This window comes from Tursiops truncatus, chromosome 1, assembly GCF_011762595.2.
Source record: "Tursiops truncatus isolate mTurTru1 chromosome 1, mTurTru1.mat.Y, whole genome shotgun sequence".
NCBI classification, from domain to species: domain Eukaryota; kingdom Metazoa; phylum Chordata; class Mammalia; order Artiodactyla; family Delphinidae; genus Tursiops; species Tursiops truncatus.
Genome location: NC_047034.1, coordinates 12,337,491 through 12,365,277, shown reverse-complemented (window position 1 = coordinate 12,365,277; position 27,787 = coordinate 12,337,491). Strand labels below are relative to the sequence as shown.

General features: G+C 35.4%; 1 long non-coding RNA gene and 1 pseudogene across 1 annotated transcript in view; both read left to right on the top strand.

The window, feature by feature from the left end:
* The window catches only part of LOC141278988 (uncharacterized), a 262,105-nt gene that overhangs the window by 201,868 nt on the left and 32,450 nt on the right, over positions 1 to 27,787 (top strand). Inside the window, exon 4 of the long non-coding RNA XR_012332585.1 lies at positions 1,459 to 1,506. This is a non-coding gene — a long non-coding RNA (uncharacterized lncRNA). The remainder of the gene's footprint in view (positions 1 to 1,458; positions 1,507 to 27,787) is intronic.
* On the top strand, positions 23,101 to 23,978 carry LOC101319910 (poly(A) polymerase alpha pseudogene; annotated as a pseudogene).

The following is a 27,787-nucleotide window of genomic DNA, read 5'->3' as shown; positions in this document are numbered from 1 at the left end:
CAGTGACTCCCTTTCTCAGTTAGTATAAGCCCTCATGTAGTTTCTTAAATTTACTGCCTTTTAAATTCTATATGTATATGTATTATATGTTGTTTCTGTATGCCTCTTGTATTTTATAAGGCCTAGTTTATATTCAAATAGCTTTTGATATCATGCAAAAATTTATATTTTAGGTTTTAGGTTTATATTTTACGTTTTCTGTGTAGACAATTTTATCCATGATATTTCTATCAGAAATTCCACTTTAGCTTATCTTAGAAATATTACTGGTAGATCTTAGTGTTTTATTGGTCACAGGGTAAATGGAAAATCGAGGTTATTGTCAGGAAAATGTGTTCTCAGGGTAAAAATTGAATGCACAATAAATAAAACTCTTTTTAAGACCTTGTAAAGATTTAAGGTGTTGTCCCAAAAATATTTTTAAATAGACAAAAGGTCTTCTATGAATGTTGTCATGATTTTTAAATCCACTTCACTAAACAAGAGAGCTTCTGCAAATCTTAAGGGTTGTGTTGCAGAGAAGCTTCAAAGGAGATCAAGATGGAGAAGGGAGTATCTTAAAAGATTTGTATGAGTGACGTGTGTCTGATGGAGTCTAACCGATACTTAAGAGACCCAAAACATTCTTATAAGAATTTTATCAGCTTGGACTAAAAGAAGACATTTTGTAAGATTAAAAGTCTCCATGCTTCTTTCTGCAGAAAGCAAGCTTACACATTTCAATCCCTTTTATTCTGGATTTCACTTAATGATAATATTACTTAAAAAAGGAGTACAACTATTTGAGGTCTGGGGAAAGGCAAGTGCATTTTTCATTTGGGAAGACTATAAAAAATTTTTGTCCAGAAGGTGTACTGTGATCGTTTTAAAACTTGATAGGTGTTCTTTGACACTCCTCTAATATTGAAGTAGGATTTACGGCCACTCCTGTTAAATATGGCCAGACTTGTGACTCCTTTTACCAATATAGTGGAAGTGACTCTATGAGACTTCCATGACCATAACTAGGTCATAAATGGTTGTGCAGTATCTGCCTTGGCCACTGGGAATGTTTGCTCTTGCAGCTCTTAGTTACTGTGTCAGAAGTTTGTGTACGCTGGTACCATCCTGCTGTCCAGTCCTTCCACCATCCTTGCTCAGGCACTAGATATGTGTGTGAGGAAAATACCACAAAAATGGATGCTACAGACCCGGTTGTCCTAGTCTCCAGCCATGCAGAACACCTGTAGCTCTTTCAGTCACCCAGAATGAAAGCCCAGATATCATAAAGAATTGAAGAAGTGTTTATGCTATGTGCTTTTTGAAATTCTGAACCAAGAATCTTTGTAATAAAATGGTGGTGGTTTTATACCACTATGTTGTTGGATGATTTGTTATGCAGAAGTAGATGACTAGAACAGAAATGTGTGGGGATTTTTGAAATATTTTAATCAGAATTGCATGACCTTTTCTTTTTAGAAAAGATCACTCTGGCTGCTGCTTGACAGAGCAATGTTTGAAGAGAAGGTAAGTGGAAATGGTATCACTGAATAGTTTTAATTGAATTAGATCAAGTAGGACATGATGACAGTTTCTCAAAGAAAATTTTGGCATGTAATGGAGAGAAACAAGTCCATTTTGCAGGTAGAGCCATGACCATCAGTTATTATTTGGTTGCCAAATTTATAGAACTACAGGTTAACCTAGGTCCATATTCTCTAACTTTATTATGCAGACAAACCACTGGCTATCTGTGTAAATATAGATTCTGATTTAACATGTCTGAGCTGAGGCCTGAGATTCTGAATTTTTAACAAATGTTGCTCGTCTGTGGTTTACCTGTTAAATGGTATGTTTCCAAGTTACTGTTGCCACAGATAAGATGTGATTGTTCCTTTGAGGTTTCAAAATAAGCTAGCAATAGCTACAGATTTGTTACGTATAGAGGGAATAGTTGCAGTATCTAGAAATAAAAGCAGGCTCAAATCAAGTATGATGTATGCCAATAGTCAAACCTTGCATGGATATTTTAAGCAAATCAGAATTTGCTAAACTTAAAACTGCTCTTCATCTCAAGCTTGTTATATTTAAATTGAAAAATGCCAAAGCTACAGATTAATTAGGTTTAATTATCTCTCTGTACACCAACACACACACACACACACACACACACACAAGCACTTTAATATTGAACATCTAGCAAATTGTCTGACACATCATAAATTTTCAATAATTATATTTGCCTCAATAATCTTTCTGTTATGATTCCACCTGTTTTATATTTTTCTTCTTTCACTGATGTTTAGATTATTTTTATGTTTCTGTTTATTGACATAAAAATGAATGACCTAAATGAAAGTAAATATAACAAAGAAATTTTACTATACTAATTATTTAAATTATTCTACATCATAGATATATATTTATGGTGTACAGTTCCATAGAACTTAACACATGTATAGATTTGTGTAACTAACACCATAATCAGGACACAGAACAGTTCCCATCACTACAAAGCTCGCTTGTGCTTTCCCTTTACAGTCACACCTTCTCTCCAAACTAACCACTGGCAACCACTGATCAATGTCCGTCAGTATGGTTTTGTCACTTTGAGAATGTAATACTATATCAAAGGAATCATGCAGTATGTAATATTTTTATTCAGCACAATAATAATTTAACTAATGTTCATTGACTGTAAAATATATATGGATACGATTCTTTAAAAATTGTTAGTAATAATGGTTTTAGGACCACACAGAAAGTGTTTTCTCTCTTTGGCCAATTTTGTTAAGTTATGTTATCCAGATATGTGTTGATTGTAGATTTTAGGACTATTTTAGAAATATGAGACAAAAACCTGCCAACATTTAGGAAACACAACTAAAGGACTTAATAATCAAAAGAAAAATACCTAAACTGAAATGAATTTAAAAGGAGCTTCAGCAGACTCTAGCCCATACCTATCAGTTCAATAATTATCAAAGGAAGATAGCTTGAATACATAAGCACCACACTGAAATGTACACTTATATGGTATTTATGGTGATATATTCATTTGATTATATGTTTCTTTATGTATGATAGTTATAATTATTTTGAAAATGTTTCCTCAGATTTTTGTGTTTATCCACTCTAAGTCATTTAGTTCTGGGACTTTCCTTCACTGTGTCAAATAGTTGGTGCTTCAAGAAAGGGTATACTAGTGACTAGACTTACTAGCTTACTGTTGTGTTTTGAAAGTCAAATTATTATTTGTTGGTGTGAGATAATAATTTTGAAAGTTAGGTTTTGAAATGAATGTAGAAAGTAATTCTACATATCTAGAATTTCTCTATGTATCTAGTAAACTCAGATCATAGAGCTTTTCTGATTCACAGAGGAAGAGAAGCAAGGATGTGTTGTAAGAATATTTCCACTGTATGGGTACAGTAGCCTTCCACCTTGTGGAGGTGTTTTGCCGAAAGCCTTACTTTCAGTTTCAAGGTTCATAGCATTCGCTGGCAAAGTAACCACTCTACACTCAGTTAAACAAGAATTTAGAGAGAGTTTATTGAATTAACAAATATTACAGTATACTAATAAAGAGAAGAATAGTATAACTAACTAAGAAAGAATAGTAAAGACAGAGGTTTATACATCACCGAATTGAGGAAGCACCTACATCCAGATCCAGGCAGTGCTGGGAAGTCCCTTGAACATCAATCTGGAGTCCCAGTTGGGAAGGTCCCGGATGGTACGTCCATCCCACAGGTGAGACTTAACGTTTGCCACTCGAAGGAGCCCAGCTTTTAGCACCAGGCCGCAGGCTGATAACAATCAGCCTATGTGCAAATTTGCAGCTCTGGTTGCTGTCATAAATGCCTAGGTCTTAACCCGTAAGTCTTGGAATGTTCTTGATCCCCGGGGGCTGGCCAGACCCTCAAGGTGCGAGAAGTCCCATGACTTACTCTCTGTCTTATCTAGTGGTTTACAGTGCAAACTTTCGCCACCCCTGCTGGCCTGGGTGTAGCTCAGCAGTTAGACACGCAGCCAGCTTCAACGTCATTGTCCGATCAGAGAGAGGCCTAGTGCCGCCTCTGAAGCCTGAACAAGAGTACTTTACTAGCTTCCCCAATAGGAGGGCATGGTGATATTTGTCAGGCCTAAAGTAGAAGAAAGGAGAAGAAGGAGAAAGGGGGGTTGGAGAAAGAGAGAGAGAGGTTTTTTTTTTTTTCATGTAAAGAGGTAGTAATAATTTACCAGTTTTTTTTCCCCATTTATTTACATCTAAATCTTGTTTTCAAAAAACACAGACTTAGTAAAACTGAGCATTACTTTCAAGTCTTTATTTTTTATTTATTTTTATTTATTTTTTTAATTCTTGAATTTTATTTTATTTCTTTATACAGCAGGTTCTTATTAGTCATCAATTTTATACACATCAGTGTATACATGTCAATCCCAATCGCCCAATTCATCCCACCTCCAACCCCCTGCCGCTTTCCCCACTTGGTGTCCATACGTTTCTTCTCTACATCTGTGTCTCAATTTCTGCCCTGCAAACCGGTTCATCTGTACCGTTTTTCTAGGTTCCACATATATGCGTTAATATACGATATTTGTTTTTCTCTTTCTGACTTACTTCACTCTGTATGACAGTCTCTAGATCCATCCACATCTCAACAAATGACCCAATTTTGTTCCTTTTTATGGCTGAGTAATCAGGTCTTTATTTTAAGCCATGTTATTTTGAACTTATCTGAGACACAAATCACTAATCAGTGATGCAAAGAAGGAACAAAAAATCATTAATGAACAGTTTATATCAACTGGTGCAGGAAATAAGCAATTAGAACTTGCATGAAGAAAAATCAATACCCACATGTAACTTTTTCCAACAAGAAATTTCAGAGCAATAAAAGTCGGACTTACTTTACTAATGAAAGCTAGATAACCAAAATTGAAATGCTAGATAGAACATGATAAGTACAATTCCTGGCCATTAAACAATAACTAGAAAATGTAGGTAGATATATCCAGACTTTAAAATATTCATAATTGAATTTATTTTTACTGAATCTATATAAAAGATACTATCAACTATAATTTTTATCATTTTTTCACATATTTTTCAAATAAATTAAATATTAATCCTTAAATTGAATATTCTTTGATCATTACAATTGAATTTTACTTTATAAATGACATAATACAATTAGGATACACACACAAATGTACACATACACCCCTAGGATAGATACCCTCTTTTGGATCCTACAGTTTACTGCCAACTACAGCTGTCCTGATTCTTAGTTCAAAGTGCTTATTCAAAATACAGTCAAAAATATAACTTCATAATATCTCCATTAGTTATCTAGTTATCTCATTATGCTTTGCCTTTAAATAATATCTCATAAACATTCTTAATATCCCTAGTCAACAATATATACATAGTTATCATCAAATGATTATGAAATATTGAGGAAAGAGACATTTTACAAGACACAAGGAACCTAAGTAACTTAGTGAGGGTCTGAGACTCTTATTCTTGGATAGCTGAATTATAACTTTCATGTGTAGTGAGCTTTTCTAGCTCAAATAAATCCCATCATTGTTTATTTCACTCCAAGAATTCACTTACATAGCTATCATATTTCTCTAATAATTATAGTTTAGTGATCTGTACCAAGTCTTACTAACTTACTATTAAGGAATATATTCTTGGGTTTTTAAGCACAGCTAAGCAAATATTATAGTCCTCAAAGAGCTTGAAATCAAGTTAGAACAACAAAACACTTAAAAAGATGAGAAATATCTACTCATATACATTGCTGAGATAGTTGGTTAAAAATCTATACTCTTTCAGATTCAACATTTAAAACAATTTTTCTTTTTAAATTTTTCTTTCTATAATAATTTAATTGCTAGTATCTACGTATTAATAAATGTTGTATATATGACATTTTTAACCATTCAAAGTTTTTTTGCTTTAGTCATTTGTTAGTATATTTTTCCTCTTAGCTACTTATATTTATATTATATTTACACCATAATTTACTTTTAAGAGAAGAAAAGAAAACTCAGATTCTTTACAAGACAGCATTCATAACATCTGGAATACAATTAAAATAGTTCCAAGAGTTGTGAAGAAGCAATAAAATTTTACCAACTAGGAATTAAATAAATAAATAAATAATAAATATAGACTCAGAAACAACTTTATGTTGGAGTTTTAAGTTAAGGGTTTAGAAAATGCTATTATAAACATGTCTAAAGATTTAATGTAATTAATGGATGTAATGGAACCAATGAAAATTTTCTACTGATAACTATAAAGAATATAAGGAGATAGATAAAAAGTCTAGAACTGAAACATATATAACATAATAGAGGAATTTAAAGACAGATTGAATACTGCAAAAGAAAAGATTAGTTAAAATTTGAAGATAGGTCAAGAGAAGCTGTCTAAGCTGAAGCGCAGAGGAATAGGGGAAAAAAGAAAAAAAAAAAGAAGATAAAAATCAAAGCAGAAATAAATGTTAGAAGAACTAATGCACACATTTTTCAAATTTTATGAAATAATATTAACTCATATATCAACAAAACAACAAACCCAAAGCAAGACAAAAAGAAAAATAACCTTAGGTAGATCATACCTAAGTCAGTGAAAACCAGTGTAAATAGGAAATTTAAAAGGCAATCAGAACACAAAGCAAAAACACCCCAAAATCAATTTACATATAAAGAAAAACCAAAAAAATCCACTGATTTCTAAATAGAAACAGTACACAAGGTTAACAGAGAATAGGATGACGTCTTTAAAGCTTTAAAAAAAATGGCAGACTGTATAGCTTTATCAGGAGAAAACATGCTTGATAAATGAAAGTGAAACAAAGACTTGGAGATAAACAAACGATTATAAAACATTTTTACTAGCAAACCTGCAGAAAGAAAGAAAGAAACAAGAAAAATCTAGAGAGAGAGAGAGAGAGAGGAAGGGAGGAAGGAAAGAAGGAAGGAAGGAAGGAAGGAAGGAAGGAAGACAAAGTACTATAGACCAAAGGCAAATTGTATCACATAGAAACATAGATCTATACAGAGGAATGTAGAACAATATAAATTATAACTAAATGGGAAAGTGTAAAATACTTTTATCCAGTTTTAAGTTTAATAGATGGTTGACTCTTTAAAGAAACAAAAAACAATAGCAATGTGTTGTAGAATTTTTTTTAACTTTTTATTTTACATTGGAGTATAGTTGATTAACAATGTTGTGATAGTTTCAGGGGTACAGCAAAGTGATTCAATTATATATATACATGTATCTATCCTTTTTCAAATTCTTTTCCCATTTAGGTTGTTACATAATATTGAGCAGAATTCCCTGTGCTATACAGTAGGTCCTTGTTGGTTATCCATTTTAAATATAGCAGTATGTACATGTCAATCCCAAACTTCCTAACTATCCCTTCCCCACTGGTAACCATAAGTTTGTTCTCGAAGTCTGTGAGTCTGTTTCTGTTTTGTAAGTTCTTTGTATCATTTATTTTTAGATTCTGCTTATAAGCAATATATTTTTCTTTCTCTATCTGACTTACTTCACTCAGTATGACAATCTCTAGGTCCACCCATGTTGCTGCAAATGGTGTTATTTCATTCTTTTAAATGGCTGAGTAATATTCCATTGTATATATATTGTAGAATTTTATAACCTAAGTTGAAGTAAAATTTCTGCCAACAGTAGCACAAATAAATGGATGCAGAAATTGTTATGAAGCTATGATGATACTAGTTAAAACAGATCTCAAGACAAGAAATGCTAATGGAGATAAAAATGTATTTTTCTTAATGATAAAAAAGTTAAGGGAAAGGAGTAGGAGATACAAACTGTTAGGTGCGGGATGAGCTACAAGAATATGTTGTGCGTTGTTGGGAATAGAGTCAATATTTTACGATAACTATGAATGGAGTATAACCTTTAAAAATTGTAAATCACTGTCGTATACCTGTAACTTGTATAATATTGTACAGCAACTATACTTCAATAAAAAATGATTTATTCAGCACCTTTTACATGACAAGCACTGTGCACTCTACTTAAACTACTTCACTGCATGCACTTCAAAAAAAAGTTACTTTATCACCTTAATAACATAGAAAAGTGCTAATATATCCAGATGTGTATTAATTTAATAATAGCACAGGGCTTCCCTGGTGATGCAGTGGTTGGGAGTCTGCCTGCCAATGCAGGGGACACGGGTTCGTGCCCCGGTCCGGGAAGATCCCACATGCCGCGGAGCGGCTGGGCCCATGAGCCATGGCCGCTGAGCCTGTGCGTCCGGAGCCTGTGCTCCACAACGGGAGAGGGCACAACAGTGAGAGGCCCACATACTGCAAATAATAATAATAATAATAGCACAAAAATAGAGGAAGGAAAAAAACTGTGACAAATAAAGGTAAAGACAAAATCTCAGATGGAGATTTTAAAGTCCTCTCTCAAAAATTGACTGAAAAATTAAACAAAAATGGTATTATTTAGAAAGCCACAAAAACAACCATTTTAATTGATATCTGTGCAATATTATACTTCAACAACTGAAAAATATATAGTGTTTTCAAGTGCATGAGGCATATTTACCAATTTAGACCATATGCTCCACCACAAAAAAGCCTGAATAAACTTTAAATTATTGAAATACTATAAATATTTCTGTAAATTAGAAATAAATAAAAATATCTGAATGAAAACCCCAAATATATGCAAATTAAACAGCTCATATCCATGGGTAATAAAAATTATAATATAGTAATGTATTATTTTTAGCAAATGGTAATACAAAAACAGTGTCACAAGTTGTTGGATAGTGTTAAAAGTGAGTTAGAGGCAAATTTATAACTTTAAATAATGACATTAAAATGAAGAAAATTCTTGAATAAGTTATCTGTTTTCCCCTTAAGCTAGAAAACAAACAGCAAATTAAAGCCAAATTATTTAGAAGATAATACATACTAAAGGTAAAAGAGGAAATCAAATGAATAGAAAAGAGAAGAGAAACAGGAAAAATCAATGAAACAAATTTTATTATTTGAAAAAAAAGTATGCAAAAATAAAATCCTAGCTAGAGTGCTCAAAGAAAAGAGTGGGGAAATATAAATTATCAGTATCAAGAATGAAAGAGAAGATAGCCTACATATCACACAATAAAATAAGTATCAGAGACTCTCACAAACAGTTGCATGACAATAAACTGGGCATCTTAAATAAAAAGGAAAAATTCCTTTAAAGATAAAGACGACCAAATATTCCTCAGGAATAATATAAAATCTGAATAGTCCTATAGCTATGGAAAAAAAAAAAAGAGAGAAAAACTCTACTTATAGAAAACTCCTGCCCCCAAGTGGCATCACAAGTACTTCTCTCACAGAATCTTTTTTAGAAAATAGAGGGGAAAAAGAACACTTTTGTGTTAATTTTACAAAGTGAGAAAATCATGGAAGTGAAAATATTAAAGTATATTACAAAAAGAGAAAATTACAGTATCTCTTATGAAAATATAATTAAAATTCTGGACAAAACTGCTATCAAATTCTTTCCAGCAATATGTAAAAAAGAATGAAAAGACAGATAACTACATATGTTGAAGAGTATGTGAAGAAAAGAGAATGCTCATGCATTGCTGGTGGTAATGTAAAATGATGCACTTTAGAAAACATTTTTGCAGTTTCTTAGAATAGTAAGCATAATTTTTTAACATGACCTAGCAATTCAGCCACACCAGGGGTTGTAAGCTCAAGAGAAATGGTATATGTTTCCACACAGAGACTTACATATGGATGGTCTTTGCAGCATTATTCATAATAACAAAACTTGGAAACAACCTAAGTGACATACACTTTGTGACTAGATAGACAAAATATGGTATACATAGAATGGGGTGGTATTGAGCAATAAAAAGGAATTAACTACAGATACATGCTATGATGTGGCTGAACCTTATTATGCTCAGCTAAAACAAACCAGGCATAAGTGACTGTATATTGTATTACTTTATTTTTTTTTACTAGATCTTTATTGGAGTATAATTGCTTCACAATACATTGTTAGTTTCTTTTGCACAACAAAGCGAATCAGCTATACGCATACACATGTCCCCGTATCCTCTCCCTCTTGAGCCTCCATCCCATCCTCCCTATCCCACCCCTTTAGGTCTTCGCAAAGCATCGAGTTGATCTCCATGTGCTATGATGCTGCTTCACACCAGCCAACTATTTTACATTCAGTAGTGTATATATGTCGATACTAATCTCACTTCACCACAGCTTTGCCCTCCCAACCCATGTCATCAAGTCCATTCTCTAGGTATACCTCTTTATTCCTGCCCTGCAACTAGGTTCATCAGCACCACTTTTTTTTTTTTTTTTAGATTCTGTGTATATGCATTAGCATACGGTATTTGATTTTGTCTTTCTGACTTACTTCACCCTGTATGACAGACTCTAGGTCCCTCCACATCACTACGAATAATTCAATTTCATTTCTTTTTATGGCTGAGTAATATTCCATTGTATATATGTGCCATATTCAACTGTCGATGGACATTTAGGTTGGTTCCATATCCTGGCTATTGTAAATAGTGTTGCAATGAACATTGTGGTACATATCTCTTTTTGGATTATTGTTTTCTCAGGGTATAGGCCCAGTAGTGGGATTGCTGGATCGTATGGTAGTTCTATTTTTAGTTTTTTAAGGAATCGCCATACTGTTTTCCATAGTGGTTGTATCAATTTACATTCCCACCAACAGTGTAGGAGGGTTCCCTTTCATCCCACCCTTTCCAGCATTTATTGTTTCTAGCTTTTTTGATAATGGTCATTCTTACCAGCGTGAGGTGATACCTCACTGTAGTTTTGATTTACAATTCTCTAATAATTAGTGATGCTGAGCATCTTTTCATATGCCTGTTGGCCATCTGTATGTCTTCCTTGGTGAAATGTCTATTTAGGTCTTCTACCCATTTTTTAACTGGATTGTTTGTTTTTTTGATATTGAGATCCATGAGCTGTTTGTATATTTTGGAGATTAATCCTTTGTTGTTTCATTTGCAAATATCTTCTCCCATTCTGAGGGTTGTCTTTTTGTCTTGTTTATGATTCCCTTTGCTGTGCAAAAGCTTTTAAGTTTAATTAAGCCCCATTTGTTTATTTTTGTCTTTATTTCTGTTACTCTAGGAGGTTGGTCAAGAAAGATCTTGCTGTGGTTTATGTCAAAGTGTGTTTTTCCTGTTTTCCTCTAAAAGCTTTACAGTGTCTGGTCTTACATCTGAGTCTTTAATCCATTTTGAGTTTTTTTTTTGTGTATGGTGTTAGTGTTCTAATTTCATTCTTTTACATGTAGCTGTCCAGTTTTCCCAGCACCACTTATTGAAGAAGCTGTCTTTTCTCCATTGTATGTTCTTGCCTCTTTTGTCATAAATTAGGTCCCCATATTTGTATGGATTTATCTCTGGGCTTTCTATCCTGTTCCACTGATCTATATTTCTGTTTTTGTGCCAATACCATACTGTCTTGATTACTGTAGCTCTGTGGTATAGTTTGAAGTTGGGGAACGTGATTCCTGCAACTCTGGTTTTCTTTCTCAAGATTGCTTTGGCTATTCGGGGTCTTTTTTGTTTCCACAGGAATTTCAAGACTTTTTGTTCTAATTCTGTGAAGACTGCCATTGGTAGTTTGACAGGGATTGCATTGAATCTGTAGATTGCTTTGGGTAATGTAGTCATTTTCACAGTATTGATTCTCCCAATCCAAGAACATGGTATATTTCTCCATCTGTTTATGTCACCTTTGATTTCTTTCATCAGTGTTCTATAGTTTTGTGAGTACAAGGCTTTCACCTCCTTAGGCAAGTTTATTCCTACGTATTTTATTCTTTTTTTTTTTGCAATGGTAAATGGGAGTGTTTCCTTAATTTCTCTTTCTGATTTTTCGTTGTTGGTGTGTAGGAATGCCAGAGATTTCTGTGCATCAATTTTGTATCCTGCAACTTTGCCAAATTTATTGATTAGTTCTAGTAGTTTTCTGGTGACATCTTTAGGATTTTTATGTATAGTGTCACGTCTTCGGCAAACACTGACAGTTTTACTTCCTCTTTTACAATTTGTATTATTTTATTTCTTTTTCTTCTCTGATTTGTGTGGCTATAACTTCCAAAACTATGTTGAATAATAGTGGTGAGAGTTAAGGAAATGAAGCCAGACTCTTAAAGCATTAATAGGAATCAGTTAATTGCAAAAGAGGAGACAAGGCTTTGGGGACAGCGGGAGTGTCCCATGCAAAGACATGGAGGTTAATGGTGGAGTAGAAGGACGTGCTCTCACTCCCTCTTGTGAGAACACCAGAATCACAACTAGCTCCTGGAGAATCATCTACAGGAAGACACTGGAACTCATCAAAAAAGATACCCCACATCCAAAGACAAAGGAGAAACCACAATGAGATGGTAGGAGAGGCGCAGTCACAGTGAGAACAAATCCCATAATTGCTGGGTGGGTGACTCACAGACTGGAGAACACTTATACCACAGAAGTCTACCCACTAGAGTGAAGGTTCTCAGCCCCACATCAGGCTTCCAAAACTGGGGGTCTGGCAACAGGAGGAGGAATTCCCAGGGAATCAGACTTTGAAGGCTAGTGGGTTTTGATTGCAGGACTTTGACAGGACTGGGGGAAACAGAGACTTCACAGTTGGAGGGCACACACAAAGTAGTGTGCACATCGGGACCCAGGGGAAGGAGCAGTGACCCCAGGGGGGACTGAACCAGACCTACCTGCAAGTGTTGGAGGGTTTCCTGCAGAGGCAGGGGGTGGCTGTGGCTCACCGTGGGGACAAGGACAATGGCAGCAGAAGTTCTGGGAAGTACTCCTTGGCATGAGCCCTCCCAGAGTCTGTCACTAGCCCCACCAAAAAGCCCAGGCAGGCTCCAGTGTTGTGTTGCTTCAGGCCAAACAACCAACAGGGAGGGAACCCAGCCCCACCCATCAGCAGTCAAGTGGATTAAAGCTTTACTGAGCTCTGCCCACCAGAGCAACAGTCAGCTCTACCCACCACCAGTCCCTCCCATCAGGAAAATTACACAAGCCTCTTAGATAGCCTCATCCACCAGAGGGCAGACAACAAAAGCAAGAAGAACTACAAGCCTGCAGCCTGTGGAACAAAAACCACATTCACAAAAAGATAAACAAGATGAAAAGGCAGAGGGCTATGTACCCGATGAAGGAACAAGATAAAACCCCAGAAAAACAACTAAATGAAGTGGAGATAGGCAACCTTCCAGAAAAAGAATTCAGAATAATGATAGTGAAGATGACCCAGGACCTCGGAAAAAGAATGGAGGCAAAGATCAAGAAGACGCAAGAAATGTTTAACAAAGACCTAGAAGAATTAAAGAACAAACACCTAGAAGAATTAAAGAACAAACAAACAGAGATGAACAATACAATAACTGAAATGAAAACTGCACTAGAAGGAATCAATAGCAGAATAACTGAGGCAGAAGAACAGATAAGCGACCTGCAAGACAGAATGGTGGAATTCACTGCTGCAGAACGGAATAAAGAAAAAAGAATGAAAAGAATTGAAGACAGCCTAAGACCTCTGGGACAACATTAAACACAACAACATTCGCATTATAGGGATCACAGAAGGAGAAGAGAGAGAAAGGACCAGAGAAAATATTTGAAGAGATTATAGTTGAAAACTTCCGTAACATGCGAAAGGAAATAGCCACACAAGTCCAGGAAGTGCAGTGAGTCCCATACAGGATAAACCGAAGGAGAAACATGCCAAGACACATAGTAATCAAATTGGTAAAAACTAAAGACAAAGAAAAATTATTGAAATCAGCAAGGGAAAAACAACAAATAACATACAAGGGAACTCCCATAAGGTTAACAGCTTATTTCTCAGCAGAAACTCTACAAGCCAGAAGAGAGTGGCATGATATACTTAAAGTGATGAAAGGGAAGAACCTACAACCAAGATTACTCTACCTGGCAAGGATCTCATTCAGATTCGATGGAGAAATCAAAAGCTTTACAGACAAGCAAAAGCAAAAAGCACCTAGAAAAACAAACGCAAAACAATTAAGAAAATGTTCATAGGAACATACATATCGATAATTACCTTAAACGTGAATGGATTAAATGCTGTAACCAAAAGATACAGGCTTGCTGAATGGATACAAAACCAAGACACATATATATGCTGTCTACAAGAGACCCACTTCAGACCTAGGGACACATACAGACTGAAAGTGAAGTGATGGAAAAAGATATTCCATGAAAATGGAAATCAAAAGAAAGTTGGAGTAGCAATACTCATATCAGATAAAATACACTTTAAAATAAAGAATGTCAGAAGAGACAAGGAAGGATACTACATAACGATCAAGGGATCAATCCAGAAAGAAGATATAACATTATAAATATATATGCACCCAACATAGGAGCACCACAATACATAAGGCAACTACTAACAGCTATAAAAGAGGAAATCGACAGTAACACAATAATAGTGGGGGACTTTAACACCTCACTTACACCAATGGACAGATCATCCAAAATGAAAATAAATAAGGAAAGAGAAGCTTTAAATGACACAATAGACCAGATAGATTTAATTGATATTTATAGGACATTCCATCCAAAAACAGCAGATTACACTTTCTTCTCAAGTGCGCCTGGAACATTCTCCAGGATAGATCACATCTTGGGTAACAAATCAAGCCTCAGTAAATTTAAGAAAATTGAAGTCATATCAAGCATCTATTCTGACCACAACGCTATGAGATTAGAAGTGCATTACAGGAAAAAAAACGTAAAAAACACAAACACATGGAGGCTAAACAATACGTTAGTATATAACCAAGAGATCACTGAAGACATCAAAGAGGAAATCAAAAAATACCTGGAGACAAATGACAATGAAAACACGACGATCCAAAACCTACAGGATGCAGCAAAAGCAGTTCTAAGAGGGAAGTTTATGGCTATACAAGCCCACCTCAAGAAACAAGAAAAATCTCAAATAAACAATCTAAAGTTACACCTAAAGGAACTAGAGAAAGAAGAACAAACAAAACCCAAAGTTAGCAGAAGGAAAGAAATCATCAAGATCAGAGCAGAAATAAATGAAATAGAAACAATAGGAAAGATCAATAAAACTAAAAGCTGGTTCTTTGAGAAGATAAACCAAATTGGTAAACCATTAGCCAGACTCATCAAGGAAAAAAAAAGCAGAGGACTCAAATCAATAAAACTATAAATGAAAAAGAAAAAGTTACAACAAACACCGTAGAAATACAAAGCATCCTAAGAGACTACTACAAGCAACTCTATGCCAATAAAATGGACAACCTGCAAGAAATGGACAAATTCCTAGAAAGGTGTAACCTTCCAAGACTGAACCAGGAAGAAATAGAAAATATGAACAGACCAATCACAAGTAATGAAATTGAAACTGTGATTAAAAATCTTCCAACAAACAAAAGTCCAAGACCAGATGACTTCACAGGTGAATTCTATCAAACATTTAGAGAAGCGCTAACACCCATCCTTCTCAAACTCTTCCAAAAAATTGCAGAAGAAGGAACACTCCCAAACACATCCTATGAGGCCACCATCACCCTGATACCAAAACCAGACAAAGATACTACAAAAAGAAAATTACAGACCAATATCACTGATGAATATAGATGCAAATATCCTCAACAGAATACTAGCAAACATAATCCAACAACACATTAAAAGGATCATACACCATGATCAAGTCAGATTTATCCCAGGGATGCAAGGATTCTTCAATATATGCAAATCAATCAATGGGATACACATATTAACAAATTGAAGAATAAAAACCATATGATCATCTCAATAGATGCAGATAAAGCTTTTGACAAAATTCAACTCCCATTTATGATAAAAACTCTCCAGAAAGTGGGCATAGTGGGAACCTACCTCAACATAATAAAGGCCATATACAACAAACCCATAGCAAACAACAACCTCAATGGTGAAAAACTGAAAGCATTTCCTCTAAGATTAGGAACAAGACAAGGATGTCCACTCTTAGCACTATTACTCAACATAGTTTAGCCATGGCAATCAGAGAAAAAAAAGAAATAAAAGGAATCCAAATCAGAAAAGAAGTAAAACTGTCACTGTTTGCAGATGACATGATACTATACATAGAGAATCCTAAAAGTGCCACCAGGAAACTACTAGAGCTAAGCAGTAAATTTGGTAAAGTTGCAGGATACAAAGTTAATGCACAGAAATCTCTTGCATTGCTATACACTAATGATGAAAAATCTGGAAGAGAAATTAACGAAACATTCCCATTTACCATTGCAGCAAAAAGAATAAAATACCTAGGAATAAACCTACCTAGGGAGACAAAAGACCTGTATGCAGAAAACTATAAGACACTGATGAAAGAAATTACAGATGATACCAACAGATAGAGAGATATACCATGTTCTTGGATTGGAAGAATCAGTACTGTGAAAATGACTCTACTTCCCAAAGCAATCTACAGATTCAATGCAATCCCTATCAAGTTACCAATGGCATTTTTTATGGAAGTAGAACAAATCTTGTTAAAATTTGTATGGAGACACAAAAGACCCCGAATAGCCAAAGCAGTCTTGAGGGAAAAAAATGGAGCAGGAGGAATTAGACTCCCTGACTGCAGACTATACTATTAAGCTACAGTAATCAAGACAATATGGTACTGGCACAAAAACAGAAACATAGATTAATGGAACAAGATTGAAAGCCCAGAGATAAACTTAAACACCTGTGGTCAACTAATCTATGACAAAGGAGGCAAAGATATACAATGGAGAAAAGACAGTCTCTTCAGTAAGTGGTGCTGGGAAAACTGGACAGCTACATGTAAAAGATTGAAATTAGAACACTCCCTAACACCATCCACAAAAATAAACTCAAAATGGATTTGAGACCTAAATTTAAGATCAGACAGTATAAAACTCTTAAGAAAAACATAGGAAGAACACTCTTTGACATAAACCACAGCAAGATCTTTTTTGATCCACCTCCTAGAGTAATGGAAATGAAAACAAAAATAAACAAATGGGACCTAATGAAACTTAAAAACTTTTGCACAACAAAGGAATCCATAAACAGGATGAAAAGACAACTCTCAGAATGGGAGAAAATATTTGCTAATGAGTCAACTGACAAATGATTAATCTCCAGAATATATAAACAGCTCATGCAGCTCTATATTAAAGAAACAAACAATCCAATCCAAAAATGGGTAGAAGACCTAAATAGACATTTCCCCAAAGAAGACATACAGATGGCCAAGAAGCACATGAAAAACTGCTCAACATCACTAACTATTAGAGAAATGCAAATCAAAACTACAATGAGGTATCACCTCACACCAAGTAGAATGGGCATCATCAGAAAATCTACAAACAACAAATGCTGGAGAGGGTGTGGAGAAAACGACCCCTCTTGCACTGTTGGTGGGAATGTAAATTGATACATCCACTATGGAGAACAATATGGAGGTTCCTTAAAAAACTAAAAATAGAATTACCATATGATCCAACAATCCCACTACTGGGCATATACCCAGAGAAAACCATAATTCAAAAAGACACATGCACCCCAATGTTCATTGCAGCACTATTTACAATAGCCAGGTCATGGAAGCAACCTAAATGCCCATTGACAGACAAATGGATAAAGAAGATGTGGTACATATATACAGTGCAATATTACTCATCCATAAAAAGGAATGATATTGGGTCATTTGTAGAGACGTGGATGGATCTAGAGACTGTCATGCAGAGTGAACTAAGTCAGAAAGAGAAAAAGAAATATCGTATATTAATGCATATATGTGGAACCTAGAAAAATGGTACAGGTGAACCGGGTTGCAGAGCAGCAGTTGAGACACAGATGTAGAGAACAAACGTATGGACACCAAGGGGGGAAGCCGTGGGGGGGTGGGGATGGTGGTGTGATGAATTGGACGATTGGGATTGACTTGTATACATTGATGTGTATAAACTTGATGACTAATAAGAACCTGTTGTATAAAAAAATAAATAAAATTAAATTAAAAAAATTTTAAAAAATAGTGGTGAGAGTTAACATCCTTGTCTTGTTCCTGATCTCATTGGAAATGTATTTATTTTTTCACCCTTGAGTATGATGCTTGCAGTGAGTTTGTCTTATATGGCCTTTTTTATGTTGAGGTAATTTTCATCTATGCCTATTTTCTGGAGAGTATTTTATCATAAATTTGTGTTGAATTTTGTCAAAAGCTTTTTCTGCATTTATTAAGATGATCATATGGTTTTTATTCCTTAATTTGTTAATGTGGTGTGTCACATTGGTTGATTTGCATATATTGAAGAATCCTTTCATCCCTGGGATGAATCCCACTGATCATGGTATATGATCCTTTTAATGTGCTGTTGGATTCTTTTTGCTCATATTTTGTTCAGGATTTTTGCATCTATGTTCATCAGTGATATTGGCCTATAACTTTCTTTTTATTATGATATCTATTTCTGGTTTTGCTGTCAGGGTGATGGTGGCTTCGTAGAATGAATTTGGGCGTGTTCCACCCTCTGCAATTTTTTGGAAGAGTTTGAGAAGGATGGGTGTTAGCTCTTCTCTAAACGTTTGATAGAATTCACCTGTGAAGCCATCTGATCCTGGGCTTTTGTTTGTTGGAAGATTTTTCTTCACAGTTTCAATTTCATTACTTGTGATTGGTTTGTTTATATTTTCTAATTCTTCCTGCTTCTGTTTTGGAAAATTGTACCTTCTGAGAACTTGTCTGTTTCTTCATGGTTGGCCATTTTATTGGCATAGAGTTGTTTGTAGTAGTCTCTTATAATCCTTTGTATTTCTGCAATTCCAGTTGTGATTTCTCCTTTTTCATTTCTAATTTTATTGATTTGCATTCTCTACCTTTTTTTCTTGATAAGTCTGGCTAAGGGTTTATCAATTTTGTTTATCTTCTCAAAGAACCAGCTTTTAGTTTTATTGATCTTTGCTATTGTTTTCTTTGTTTATATTCCATTTATTTCTGCTCTGATTTTAAGATTTCTTTCCTTCTACTGACTTTGGGTTTTCTTTGTTCTTTGTCTAGCTGTTTTAGGTGTAGGGTTAGGTTGTTTATTTGAGACTTCTTGTTTCTTGAGGTGAGATTGAATTGCTATGAACTTCCCTCTTAGAACTGCTTTTACTGCATCCCATAGGTTTTGGGTCATCTTGTTTTCTTTGACATTTGTTTCTATGTATTTTTTAATTTCTTCTTTGATTTCTTCAGTGATTTCTTGGTTATTTAATAGCATACTGTTTAGCCTCCATATATTTTTGTTTTTTACAGTTTTTTGCTATAATTGATTTCCAATCTCATAGCGTTGTGGTCAGAAAAGATGCTTGATATGATTTCCATTTTCTTAAATCATCTGTTGCTTTATTTGTGACCCAAGATATGATCTATCCTGGAGAATGTCCCATGTGCACTTGAGAAGAAAGTGTATTCTGCCACTTTGGGGTGGAATGATCTATAAATATCAATTAGATCAATCTAGTTTATTGTGTCATTTTAAGCTTGTATTTCCTTATTTATTTTCTATTTGGATCATCTGTCCATTAATGTAAGTGGGGTGTTAAAGTCCTCTACTATTATTGTGTACCTGTTGATTTCTCCTTTCACAGTTGTTAGCAGTTGCCTTATGTATTGAGGTGCTCCTATGTTGGGTGCATAAACATTTATAATTGTTATATCTCCTTGGATTGATTCTTTGATCATTATGTAGTGTCCCTCCTTATCTCTTGTAACAATCTTTATTTTAAAGTCTATTTTATCTTATATGAGTATTGCTACTCCAGCTTTCTTTTGATTTCGTTTTGTGTGGAATATCTTCAGTTTCAGTCTGTATGTGTCCCTAGGTCTGAAGTGGGTCCCTTGTAGAGAGCATATATGTGGGTCTTGTTTTTGTATCCATTCAGCAAGCCTGTGTCTTTTGTTTGGAGCATTTAATCCATTCACGTTCAAGGTAATTATCGATATGTATGTTCCTATGACCATTTTCTTAATTGTTTCGGGTTTGTTTTTGCAGATGCTTTTCTTCTCCTGTGTTTCCCACTTAGAGAAGTTCCTTTAGCATCTGTTGTAGAGCTGGTTTTGGTGGTGCTGAATTCTCTTAGCTTTTGCTTGTCTGTAAAGCTTTTGATTTCTCCATCGAATCTGAATGAGATCCTTGCCGGGTAGAGTGATCTTGGTTGTAGGTTTTTCCCTTTCATTACTTTAAGTATATCATGCCACTCCTTTCTGGCTTGTAGAGTTTCTGCTGAGAAATCAGCTGTTAACCTTATGGGAGTTCCCTTGTATGTTATTTGTCGTTTTTCCCTTGCTGCTTTCAATAATTTTTCTTTGTCTTTAATTTTTGCCAATTTGATTACTATGTGTCTCGGTGTGTTTCTCCTTGGGTTTATCCTGTATGGGACTCTCTGTGCTTCCTGGACCTGGGTGACTATTTTGTTTCCCATCATGGGGAAGTTTTCAACTATAATCTCTTCAAATGTTTTCTCAGACCATCCCTTTTTCTGTTCTTCTTCTGGGAACCCTATAATTTGAATGTTGTTGTGTTTAGTGTTGTCCCAGAGGTCTCTGAGATTGTCTTCAATTCTTTTCATTCTTTTATGTTTATTGTGCTCCTTGGCAGTTATTTCCACCATTTCATCTTCCAACTCACTTATTCGTTCTTCTGCCTCATTTATTTTGTTATTGATTCTTTCTAGTGTATTTTTCATTTCAGTTATTGTGTTTTTCATCTGATTTGTATGTTCTTTAGTACTTCTAGATCTTTGTTAAACATTTCTTGTTATTTGTCAGTCCATGCTTCCATTCTGTTTCTGAGATTCAGGATCATGTTTACTATCATTACTATGAATTCTTTTTCAGGTAGATTGCCTATTTCCTCTTCATTTATTTGGTCTTTTAGGTGCTTACCTTGCTGCTTCATCTGTGACTTTTTTTTTTTGCCATCTCATTGTTTTTCTTTTTTAGGAGTGGCATTGTGTTCCTGTTTTACTAGTTGTTTGGCCTGAGGCTCCCAACACTGGAGTTTGTAGGCTATTAGGTAGAGCTGGGTCTTGGTGCTGAGATGAGGACCTCTGTGAGACCTCATTCTGATGAATATTCCCTGGGTTTTGAGGTTCTCTGTTAGTCCAGTGGTTCAGACTTTGAGCTCCCACTGCAGGAGCTTCTGCCTGAACCCGGTCTCATGAACCACAATGCCACAAGCTGCGTGGGGTGGCAAAAAAAAAGAACAATAACAAAGTAAAAAACAAAATTAGACTAGGAAACTAACAGATATGTTAGAAAGAATATAAATATAAAAATGTAGATGAGTCAACAGCTAGAAGGTATATCAGTACCACAATAGTAAAAAAGAGGAAGAGGGAAAAGAAGAATAAAAAGGGGGGGAAGTCCTTGGCTGTGGAGGGTGGGGCCTAAACAAGTGTGAGATTTGGGTCGTGGTTGGGGCCTATGCTCAGGACCCACACGTCTGGAAAAGCCCTGGGGGCTGTGGGAGGTGGGGCTTATGCTTAAGGGACAGAAGTGTCCCAGGCGTGCCCCCCATCCCTTGTCTCAGAGGACAGAAGAGGACAGAAGACCTCTGCCCAGCAGGTCTCCTGTGCTTGGGTTGGTGGAGCAAAGGCCCTCTTCTTCTCTCCTGCTCCTCCTGATGTCCAGGCAGGCCCCTCCTGCCTGCTTCTCCTGATCTCCCCAGCCTCACTCCTATGACCCCAGGACCAATGTGGCTGGGGTGGGAGGGAGGGCCCTTGGAGGGCAAGGCACCAGCCTGGGAGCTCAGCAGGCTGCCCGTGCTGGAGTGGGCGGGGCAATCGCCCTCCACTCCTCACCCACTCCTCCTGGAGGGCCCCTCCTGCCTGCCTCTCCTGTTCTGCCCCCAAGGACCCACGCTACCTGGAGGGGGCTTTGGAGGGCAGCAGATCAGCCTGGGAGCTCAGCAGGCTCTGTATTACTTTTTTATATGAAATGTTTAGGAAATGAAAATATATAGAAACAGAAAAGTAAATTAGATTATTAGAAAACACCAAGGAAAATTTATGTACAAAAGTTGATGCTATTGCATTTGGATAAAGTTGACGAGTTCCTGCTACTCACTTAGCCCAGGAAATACCACCAAGGAAACCTAATATATTGGAATAGATGTTTGAATATTTGAGTAATATTCAAACATTTGAATAAATGTTTGAATATTATTCAAATATTTGAATAAAAAATCTTTAACAGAATTAAACACACATTTAAGCTAAAAAGTAAAAATTAAAATAGACGTGAACCCCTCAATCAGATAATCAGCAACTAAGAAAAAAAAGCCTCACATAAGATAACTTTTCATTTTCAGGGACTCTATATTTTCAACTTAAAACTGAGAACAAGGTAGAATGTGTGTTCCTACCTCTTAAGACTAAAGACCTTATGTAATGAAAAAATAAAGAATTTTACAAGAATTAGAAAGTAAAAGTAAAACTATTTCTATTTGCAGTGATAAGATTATAGAAAATTCTAAGTTATAAACAAAAAAAACCCTACAAAAACTAAGAAATTATTGTATTAAAATTTTTGCATATGAGGTAAATATACAATCTATTTCATTTTTATATAACTACAAAATTTCTTGTTCTAGAATAATAATAAAAAAGCATTTCCCATTAAAACAAGATCAGGAAATAGAATACTTGGGTTTAAATGTATCAAAAGTTGTAGGAACTCTATGTTTAAAACCTCCCAAAACCATTGAAAGGAAAAAAAAAAAAGACAAATGAAAAGATGGATCAATCTTCATAAATAGGAAGACTCAAATTTGTAAGATGTCCTTTTTCCCAAAATATTCACCTCCAAAGTCTGGTAGTCATTTTGCAGAAATTGACAAGATGCATTTAAAATATATCTTATATTTAGGCAGTTGGACTCAGGGCAGAGGCAGAACCCCCTCCCTCCTTTTTAGCTCAGTGCATCGTGTCCAGGTCCTCGGTGACAACTGTTGTACTGGGGAAGTGACTGCGTGGTGCCTGCGCTGGAGATGATATCATTTCCAGTAACAACACAGGAATCAGAACAAACACAGCCACTACAGAAGCACTACAGCGTTCTGTGCTATCAGTTTAGTGGACCCAAAAGGAGACTGACTTCAGACTTACACAGAAACTAATTGAGATTCCAAAGCCCTTTGGGGTTTTTGAAGAGTAACAGGAACAATAATGCAAGACTTTAACTTTGGAAAATGTAACCTGGTAAAAGAGTGAATACAAGAAATCCATGAAAGCAAGAATCTTCCACAATCTGTGATTGAAAATGTTGGAGGAAAATATTTTTACACTTGGATCTTACAGATTAGGAATATATACAAAAGTTACCAATATTGATGTGTTGTGTGTTGCACCAAGAGAGATTGATTGAAGTGACTTTTTCGCCTCATTCTATAAATTGAAATTACAGGAAGAAGTGAAAGATTTAGGAGCTGTTGAGGCATTTGTGCCAGTTATCAAACTGTGTTTTGATAGCTTAGGGATTGATATTTTGTTTGCAAGATTAGCACTGCAGACTATTCCAGAATATTTAGACCTAGGAAATGACAGTCTGCTTAAAAAATAGATAGAATATGTGTAAGGAGTCTAAACAGTTTCAGGGGAACCAATGAAATTTCCCATCTAGTTCTAATCATTGACAACTTCAGGTTAACTCTGAGAGGTATCAAACTGGGGGCCAAACTCCACAACATCTATTCCAATATATTAGGTTTCCTTGGTGGTATTTCCTGGGCTAAGTGAGTAGCAGGAACTCGTCAACTTTATCCAAATGCAATAGCATCAACTTTTGTACATAAATTTTCCTTGGTGTTTTCTAAATGGTATGTGTTTAAATTATACTAAAATAAAATTCATTTTAAAATAAATAATAAAATATGTCTTACATTAAAAAGTATTGGATAGCCAAATGATCATTAAAAAGTCAATTTAAAAGACATACACTAATTGATTGTGAGTTACTCTATTTTCACATTAACCAAAAGAGTGTGGTATGAACATGAGGATAGAAAAGTACAGAAGATATTTATATGAACAGACACGTAAATTGTCAATAATATTTTTAAAAATCTCCTCAAAGTAAACTAAAGGAAAATGGAAAGTCTTTGAAACAAATGGCTGGAACAACTTATAAACATATTAAAAAGTTGAAATTTGTCACTTATCTCACTCCATACATCAAAAATTAACTTGAGACGAATCAGTGAGATAAATATAAACACAAATATAAAGTTCCTAGAAGAAAACATGGGAGAATATTTTCTCAGATTTTGAGTGGACAAAGTATTTTTCTTTTTTTGAGCAATTGTATGTTTTTTGGGGGCTGTGTTGGGTCTTCCTGCACGCGGGCTTTTCTCTCTAGTTGCGGCGAGCAGGCTCTACTCTTCATTGCGCTGTGCAGGCTTCTCATTGCAGTGGCTTCTCTTGTTGTGGAGCATGGGCTCTAGGCACGCAGGCTTCAGTAGTTGCAGCACACAGGCTCAGTACTTGTGGCTCACAGGCTCTAGAGCGCAGGCTCAGTAGTTTTGGTGCACGGGCTTAGTTGCTCTGTGGCATGTGGGATCTTCCCAGACCAGGGATCGAACCTATTTCCCCTGCATTGGCAGGTGGATTCTTAACCACTGCACCACCAGGGAAGTCCCAAGTGGACAAATATTTCTTTAATTGGACCCAGAAAATATACAATTTTTTAAAAAGCACAGATTGGATTCCTTCAAAATTAAAATCTTCTGTCTGTCGAAAGATACTTTTAACAAAATGAACTGACAGACCAAGATGGGGAAATATCATATATATATATATATATATATATAAAATATATATACACACATGCACATATATTTATTTATGTGTGTGTGTGTGTACACACACACACAATCAGGCCATTATGCATATATTGGATTGTCTTTCCAAAATTTATATGTTGAAGCTGTAACCCCCCAATTTGACTATATTTGGAGATGGGGTTTTAAAGAGTTAATAAAGGTTAAAGAAGGATATAAGGGTGAGGCTCTAATTCAATATGACTGGGATGTTTATAAGAAGAGAGAGAGAGAGGGATGTGTGTACTTAGAGAAAAGTCGACATGAGAACATAGCAATAAGGTGGGGGCAAGGAGAGTGGTCTAAGGAGAAGCCAAAACTGCTGACCCCTTGAACTTGGACTTCTAGCCTCCAGAATTTTGAGAGACAAATTTCTGTTGTTTAAGCCACACTGTCTGTGGTATTTTGTTATGGAAGCCTTAGAAGTATAATAATAATAATCGTTATTATTACTACTACTACTATTATTATATGTGTGTATATATATACACAAGTATTTCTTTCCAAAATAAATTATTACATGTATATTAGTATATATTATACATATACATGTATATACACACAAGAACTTCTTTGCAAAATAAATGAAGATATTCAGACATCCGGTAAATCAAAAATAGAAGAAAGACAAAAACCCCAATAAAATGGTAAAAACAGTGACAACAAATGTATTTGATAAGAATGTGGGACAACAGGAACTCTCCATACATTGCTAACAGAGGCTTAAAATAGTACAATCACTTTGGAAAAAAAAAACTTTGGCGGCACCTTCTTTAATTAAACTATAATAATTTTATGACCTAGCAGTTCCACTCCTAAGTATTTACACAAGAAAAATGAAAAGAGAAATCCAAAGGCAGGCACAAGTATATTTGCAGCATTTTTACATGTAATAGCCAGTAATTGGAAATTACCCTAATGTCAACTAACAAAGAATGGATAAACAAATTGTGGTATAATCCTACAGTGTAGTACCACTTAGGAATATAAACAAACTACTGATCAATGAAGTGATGTGGATGAATATCCTAGTCATCATAAGGAGTGAAAGAAGCAAATACAAATGAGTACATTCTGTAAGATTCCATTTTTATGAAACATTGGAGCACCACCAAACCAATCTATTTTGATAGAAATGCACACAGTAGAAGTCTCCTGTGGAGGAGATGAAAAGAGAAGTTCCATGAAGGGCCTTTCGAGGCCAATAAGAATTTTCTATATTTTGATAGCAGTATGGTTTACACAGTTGAATGAATATGTTGAAACTCATCACAGTGGAAATCAATATATGTACATGTTTACCCTGTGTAAAATAGTTTTCAACCAAAAAATTAAAAATGCAAGGTCATGAGTAATTAGCCCTGATGAAAAAATTACTTTAGAATTTAGAGGAATAAAAGAAAATAACCAGTTTAGAATTTACAATACAACACAGCAATCATTAGTTCACCTAAACAGTAATCTCAATTTACCCACTGCTTACTATTGTAAAGAACTAGCAAAACAAAACCATGACTAAAACTACGTTCATCATTGACCTATTCAGTGCTAATGAAGAAATTTTCGCAACTTCTATGAATTTACGCTGCAGTATTACCTATAATCTCCACACATTACAACAGTCTTATTAAACTTATCAACTATCTCCTGCTTTCTCCTCTCAAATTCTCAAATCCTTCCACCTTAATTGCATTCTTTTCCAAAAATATGGCGGCCAATATATTAAGCCAATATATTCCAAAAATATGGCGGCCAAAAATATATGGCGGCCAATAATTAAGCCGCCATATTTCCATAGAAAATTCTAAAAATATGAAAAGTTTCTTTTGTTGGTTTGTTTTCCATTTTCTGCCATTAAATATGCAAACCTACAGTAATTATTCTTTCCTAGTTCTTATCGGTTGTAGTGGAATAAGATTCTCTTCTCCCGATTCTAGTGTAACACTCATTCCAGTCTGTCCTTTGAGTGACCTAAGCATTTCAGTTACCTCCTTTCCCAATTATGTTTTCCACATGTTTCCCTTTATTGGCACTTTCCTCAGCATCCCCACAGGCTCCAGTCTCTCCCATTCTCCTTTTAACAGCCACATGTCTTCAAAAAATGTTCACATTTACTTTTTTCCCCCCTTCCTCAACCATCTGTAATCAACTTATAACTTTCTGGCTTTTATTCTCTTTATTTAAACAAAACAGGTTTCATTAAATCTATGCCGAGGGATCCAGTGGACAATTTTTATTTCATACACATTTGACCCTGAAAGTATTAGACCCGTTGACCTCCTTCTCTAAACATGTCTTTCCTTTGGTCCTGGAAAGTTTTATTCACCTGGCTTTCCATCTGTCTCTGGCTGCGTATCACATTCTTTTATAGGCTTCTTCTCCTTTGCTTTTTGGTTAATGTTGAGGGAACATCAATGCTACAATCAAGGCCTTAGAACTTCCACTCTTTAAACCTTCCACAGACAATGGCATTTACTCCCGTGTAGCCTATTGTCTTCTTATATTGAAGTCTCACACATCTATTTCTGTAGTCCACATCTAATTTTTGAGCCTCATGTCCTTATAGTTGACTCTTTCTTAGAACTAACCAATTGGGTATTTCACCAGCATCTCAAAACGCAACCCATCCCAAATGAAAGACTTTGCTTTAATGCTCCCCCTCACAATTACGCTTTTCTCTTATTCCATCCACCAGTAGTTGCATCTTATCCAGTCTTTCATTCAGGTTTCTAAGCTTCAGATCTTACTCCTTTAAATAGTTGTCTTCACTCTTCACTAATTTCCTCACCTTCATGATTTTCTACTTTCCTCCCATCTTCTAAACTAGTTTGT